The sequence below is a fragment of the Sapajus apella genome, unplaced genomic scaffold (assembly GCF_009761245.1).
Source record: "Sapajus apella isolate SASKATOON/1434 unplaced genomic scaffold, GSC_monkey_1.0 scaffold98, whole genome shotgun sequence".
Lineage (NCBI taxonomy): Eukaryota > Metazoa > Chordata > Mammalia > Primates > Cebidae > Sapajus > Sapajus apella.
In genome coordinates this window covers 6,669,107-6,675,793 of record NW_022437038.1, presented here as the reverse complement: position 1 = coordinate 6,675,793, position 6,687 = coordinate 6,669,107, and the positions used below count along the sequence as shown (strand labels likewise).

Genomic DNA, 6,687 nt, shown 5'->3' with positions numbered 1-6,687 from the left:
TCATTTTGGAGCCTCAGTAAAATGACAGATTTTGGGGATAGCCAAGTTCATCAGAAAGACTCAAATGGAATGATTTACAAAATAGAACACTTTAAACCAAGTGAGTCCTATCTTTTCGTAGCTGAAGGCTATCAGTCACAATACAATTTCACCTACATCTTTGCTCATCAGGATATTACACTTAAAACAAATCTCAAGAGGATGACTTGTTACTTCAGGTACCATCTCTAAGGAGAGTGGTTAACAAGAAGATTGCCAGTGCTACTGATGGAAAGGCTTTTTTTTTCTTGTCGAAGACTCATACCATAGTTTTAAATTAAACTGTCAGGCATTTTCCCAGACAGGTTTTCCTGTTTAATGCAGTAATGAACTAAGATAAAAATGACTTTCAACTGCCACTCAAAATTATTACGTGCACCAATATTGCACACATCTGTTCTGAACTGTTAAAATAATCCTCTGAGTCCTTGGGGTGCTGTTTTCTCCATCAGAACACAAACAACCTATCTAATCACTTTCCCTCAAAGATGAAATTGACAAATTTAACATACTAGAAAAAAATGAAGAAAGAAAAAGGCAAATATTTTGTATAGACAAAAATCTTGTTTTCTCAAAGGGTTCTCTATACCCTACACATGAGGGCAATTTGTAAGCACTAATGAAATGAACACTAGCTGTAATGCATCTAGCTCTTCATAAAATATGGAACTTTGGTCCAGGTGTTGGGATGATGTCACTGTATGGTTCTTCATGTGTCAGCTCAATAGCTTGCTGCTTTCTAAGAACTAAGAAGCTGTCGAACTTTGTGGCAGCTTGTTTTCTGTTTGTGTTTTGACATAACTCAAGCAAACTGATAGATTCAGCTCCCGTTTTAGCAAGAGCTCACTGAAGACCATGAAGCATCTGCTGAGTCCTTTTCTTCCATCTTCTTTCTTCCTGATCTTGATTACCCCCTGGAGTATCTTCATCCTTTTCCTCTTCATCATCTTCTTTTTTTTTTTTTTTTTTTTTTTTTTTCCTTTTCTTTCTCCTTCTCTTTTTCTGGCAGAAGTTCTAACTCTGGTATATTAGCTGACAGATATCTGGTATTAGCTGACAGATATTTGGAGGTTCTTCTAGGGGAAGTTCTACAGGCAGTATTTCCTCTTCTCTACCTGCTGAGGAGGCATCACAGGCTCTGGGTCAGTTTGTCCAGCTTTTTGCTTAACTCCCTGAGGTGGTGATGGAGGCATAGTTGACACGTCCAGGTTTGTTCTGCTGGCTTCCATTACTGACTCCTGGAGGCGGTTTGGCTCTTCCAAAATAGGGTCATCGATAACATCATGCTGCTGGTGTAACTGTTGCTGGTCCTCTCTAGGAACCTCTGGATTTTCAAGTTCTTTGAGGAACTCATCCAAATTATCTGTCTCTTCTTTCCTCCTTTTTCTAAGGTCTTCTGGTACAAGTGGTGTAAGACAGCATGTAAAGAACTTCAGTAGTATGTTATTCCACAAAGGCTGAGCAGGTAAAGAAAACAGTTTTTTTTACTCCTCCTGTCTCTTTCCCCATCACCTATTTCTTGGTAGGTGGTGCCAGACCCAAAGTAGTAACAATATCAGAATAATCACTAAGTTGGGCTCTGATTGTCCTGCTATCCAAGCCTTTGATACTGTCAACAATTAGCTTCCTCTTCCTCTTGGCTTTTGTTTCTTTAACAGTTACAGCAATAGGTTCCAATGCAAATGCTTCTTCCTCATTTGTAACAGGTGTTGTTTGATCATAGTTGGCTGGTTCAACAGGATCCTGAATCAGGACTATCAGGCCCACCCATTGATACATTATCATCCTCATCCATATCATCATGTGCAGGCTGCTCTGGCAACATCACCCCTGCCTCAGAAAGGGCAGGGGATCATCAAAGATACCACCATCATTATTACTAATAAGTTTGTCATCTAATATTCCACCATCATTTCCTTCTCCAAAATTGTTGTCTTTATATTGGTCTTCATATTCTAAATGGTTAATTTTCTCATTCAGATTGCTGATGCTCTGTTCAGACGCTAATATGAGGTTAGAAGCAGTAGGGCTTACTAACATGTCATCATCCACAAAAGCACTGCCTTCTTTCATTATCTCACGATCACCCATTCCAAAAATCACCAAAATAATTTTCTTGTAACATACTGATATTCCCAACTTCTTCTCTCATGGTTATCTCTTCCACTCTACTCTGATCCAAGCTGAACTCCTGGGCCTCATCAATGTTATCTAAGTCAGGCAACGGTTGTTCAAAGTCATGAAATTCTTCAGGTAAAGTAATAGCGTTATAAGCTCCTCCCCAGTTTTTCTCAGGTCAACAACACCTGTCCAGAAAGCCATCTTTATCTTAATGAATGCTTCATTACAGTCTGAAAGAAGGTATTTGGTTTTCCTGTTCAAACTAGTCCCAGAAAAAGATATCCTCATGTCTGTAATGCCATCTTCACCTTTGGTGAGATGATATTCTCCACACTGCTCTCTAAATTACACTGAAACACATGAACTTTGGTTAGCTTCTTATCCCAATGGGCCACTAGCCAAATTTTGGCCAGAGGCCCTCTTACTGAGGACAAAATGTGCATAGAACGTTGTTCTGGTTGGCTATGAAAATAGAAGGAAACTTTGCTCTCCACTGGGTGTGGGGCAGGCTAGGTCCAGTCTGTATTATTTTTTTAATGTTTTGTCAATTGAGAAGAATGATGAGCTAAGTCCCAATAACTGTAGGAGGTTTATTTGCCAAAACATGCCTGGGAGACAGGTCTGTGCCCTTCTGCGAAGATGATTTTGAGGACTCCAAATTTAAAGGGGAAAGGGTGGGATGTTGAGAAGTATACAATTTTCATGTATGAGGGAAGTAGGGGAAAATAGTCATTCATGCCTTTGTCTGGTTTAGTGAATCTGCATTTTTTTTATATAAGATGACATAAATGGCCACTTTGTAGATGCTGCCATTGCCGGGAGCCCTGTACTATCAGCCATGGTCAACCCCACCGTGTTCTTCAATACCACCGTCAACAGCGAGCCCTTGGGCTGTATCTCCTCCAAGCTATTTGGAGACAAGTTTCCAAAGACAGCAGAAAACTTTTGTGCTCTGTGCACTGGAGAGGAAGGATTTGGTTATAAGTGTTCCTGCTTTCACAGAATTATTCCAGGGTTTATGTGTCAGGGTGGTGACTTCACATGCCGTAATGGCACGGTGGCAAGTCCATCTGCAGGGAGAAATTTGATGACAAGAACTTCATTGTAAAACATACAGGTCCTGGCATCTTGTCCATGGCAATTGCTGGACCCAACAGAAACGGTTCCCAGTTTTTCATCTGCACTGCCAAGACTGGGTGGTTGGATGACAAGCATGTGGTCTTTGGCAAGGTGAAAGAAGGCATGAATCTTGTGGAGGCCATGGAGCGCTTTGGGTCCAGGAATGGCAAGACTAGCAAGAAGATCACCATTGCTGACTGCGGAGAACTTATTAAAGTTTGACTTGTGTTTTATCTTAACAGACCATTCCTTCTGTAGCTCAGGAGAGCATCCTCCATCCCATTTGCTTGCAGTGTCCTAGAATCTTCGTACTCTCACTGCAGTTCCTTTTGGGTTCCATGTTTTCCTTGTTCCCTTCCATGCCTAGCTGGATTGCAGAGTTCAGTTTATGATATGAAATAAAACTAAATAAAAAACAAACAACAACATAAAGATGACAAACAAAAGGGGCAGAGGAAAAATGTGGGGAATCTGCATTTTACATGAAATAACATAGACACAATGGGGCAGATGTAGTCAGATATGCATTTATGTCTGGTGGGTTAGGGGGTTGGGGGGTAACTGCACCTGTAAAGATAAGCTATCAATTTGCATTGCCATGGTGAAACCAACAACTCACTAGGAATTTCTTTGTGGGCAAAATATGGGGGAGGTGTGTAGCTTTTCATCTTGTAGCCAACTTATTGAGAAACCAAAAAGGGAGTCAGGTTTGCATGACCCAGTTCCCAGTTTGACTTTTCCCTTTGGCTACATGAGTTTTGGGGGTCCTAAAATTTAATTTCCGTTCACATTTCCCCTGTTTTTTCTTTAAAATACTTTGGAGAAAGCATTTTAAAAGGAATATGTGTTCCTGGCTTCAGGTTGCTTTTTCCTCCCTTTTTTGATCTGGTTTCTTGTTGCTGGGATAGTTTATTTCTAGAAGTTTAGGTCCCACGTTGCCAGGAAGGCTCATTCCTAGGAAGTCATGCCAATCGTTGTTAGGAAGGTAATTCCTAGGAAGTCGTGTCCCACGAAGATTTAAAAAAAAAAATAGGGAGAGGAAAGAAGGAAAAAAGAAAGGAAAAAAGAGGAAAAAATATATATATATTATATACACACACACACATACACGCAGGGACCTAGGCCAGATTTATAGCAACAAAAGGAAAGGAAACCTGGAAGCTGGATTAGGCTATATTACTGCCTCCTCAATTAGAGCAATTCTCTGGGCAATTATTACCCTAGCCCTTTCAGTTGTCCATTAACATATTTGCAAGCACATACTGTAACACCAAAACTTACAAAACGGAAACAGGATAGAATACAATTATTATTATTCCTATTGTAAGCAATATCTTCTGCCACCAATTTCCCCAGGATCCAAACCAACTACTCAACCAATCGATTAGTGAGGGTTTTGGATCTGATAGGTTGGTTATCTGGGTTTTCATATCAGTCATGAGTTATGTTCTTCTATTCATCTGGAATATATACACAACATTCTGTATTTTTTTTTTTTTTGACACACAGTTTCACTCTTGTTGTCCAAGCTGGATTGGAATGGCATGTTCTTGGCTCACTGCAACCTTTACCTCCTGGGTTCAAGCGATTCTCCTGCCTCAGCCTCCCAAGTAGCTGGCATTACAGGTGCCCACCACCATGCCCACCTAATTTTCTTGTATTTTTAGTAGAGATGGAGTTTCACCATGTTGGCCAGGCTGTAGAGAAAAGCTTTCCCTTTCCAATGGGAAAACATGCAAACCACTACTAAAACATCATGTAACTTTGAGATAATGGCTGCTGGATAAAATAATCAAGCTGCCATACCTCGAAAGGTCCAGCTGAAAGGGGAAAATGACCCTGGGCCCCATGGAGGGGTTTTCCTGGGTTATATTTGGGACAAATAACACATGGAGAGTAAACTTTTTGCATGTTTGGTTGGTTGGTTTTTGAGATGGAGTTTTTGCTCTTGTCACCCAGGCTGAAGTGCAATGATGTGATCTCGGCTTACTGCAACCTCCGCCTCCCAGGTTCTGGTAATTCTTCTGCCTCAGCCTCCCAAGTAGTTGGGATTACAGGCACACGCCACCATGCCCAGCTAATTTTTTTATTTTTAGTAGAGATGGGGTTTTGCTGTGTTAGCCAGGCTGGTGTTGAACTCCTGACCTCAGGCGATCCGCCTCCCTCGGTCTCCCAAAGTGCTGGGATTACAGGCATGAGCCACCGCACCCGGCTGAGAGTAAACTTTTTGTGCCACTGTGAAGGATGGTTTCCAGTAATATTGTTTACACCAGGATATCTTTTTATCTGGATTCCAGTGAGTTAGATTATGAACATATTTCATAAGGGGCACCTGACATTCCATTGGAATAATGGGTTTATTGGAATGGAATAATTAGGTCCACACCATATTTCAGTTTCAGGAGACAAGTATCCCCCTGCCTGTTTCCAAGTAGATTTCCCTTTTGTAGGAGCTATGTTCTGGGTTTCTTTCAACATGTTTTTAAGTGTTTTGGGTTTTATGGCCATTATCCAACTTGGGGCTGATGGCTTGAATACAGCTCTTTTAGCTGTGGCGTCAGCAAATTGGCTACCCCGACTTTCTGTGGTGTCTAATTTTGAGTGACCTGGGATTTTTATAATTGCCAAATGTTTGGTTTTAGAACAGCTTCTAACAGCTCTGATACTTGTCCATTTTTTATGAGTTGTTCTGAAGGGGTTAAATATCTTCTCTCTTTCCATAGCATTCTAGTCTTGAGCAACCCCAAAAGGCATATAGTGGCTGTCAGTGTAAATGTTTGCAGCCTTGTCTTTTGCCAAGTGACAGGCTTGGCTCAGGGCAACCAATTCGGTCATTTGAACTGATCTGGCTTTGGGGAGAGGACTGGATTCAATTACTGCTAGTAAGGAAACCACAGCCTATCCTGCTTTAAAATTTCCATTGTCTCCTCTTAAATAAGACCCATCTGTATACCATTCTATCTCAGCATTATCCAGTGGCATCTCTTGAGGTCTGTCCTGGGGGCGAGAAGTCGGTCAGTCATCAGAACGCAATCATGAGGGGTTTTGTCAGAAGGGCCCGGCAAGAGAGTGGCCAGATTAAGATTATTACAGCAGGAAATAGTAATATTGGGAGATGATAAAAGCAAAATTTCATAAGAGGCTAACTGGTTGACAGACAGATGTTGTATATGATGAGGGTTTAGAAGGGTCTCAAGAATGTGGCACAAAAATGGTAAGGGAGCATCCATAATTATTTCTTCCACAGACTTGTACAGAAGGGCCCTATTGCTCTCACACAGGAGGCAGCCCTCGAGCCACAGGGTCCAGCTGTTGGCTATAATAGCCTATAGGTCTCTGATGATCACCACATTTCTGGTCAGTATCCCGGATCCAGTAGCTCCAATTTTGTGTACGAAAAGGGAGAAA

The 6,687-nt window shown here is 41.4% G+C and overlaps 2 pseudogenes; one reads left to right on the top strand and one right to left on the bottom strand.

The window, feature by feature from the left end:
* Nucleotides 1-693: 693 nt before the first annotated feature.
* LOC116536107 lies at nt 694-2,973 on the bottom strand (annotated as a pseudogene).
* Nucleotides 2,974-2,998: 25 nt separating this feature from the next.
* Nucleotides 2,999-3,720, top strand: LOC116536094 (annotated as a pseudogene).
* The last annotated feature ends 2,967 nt before the right edge of the window (nt 3,721-6,687 follow it).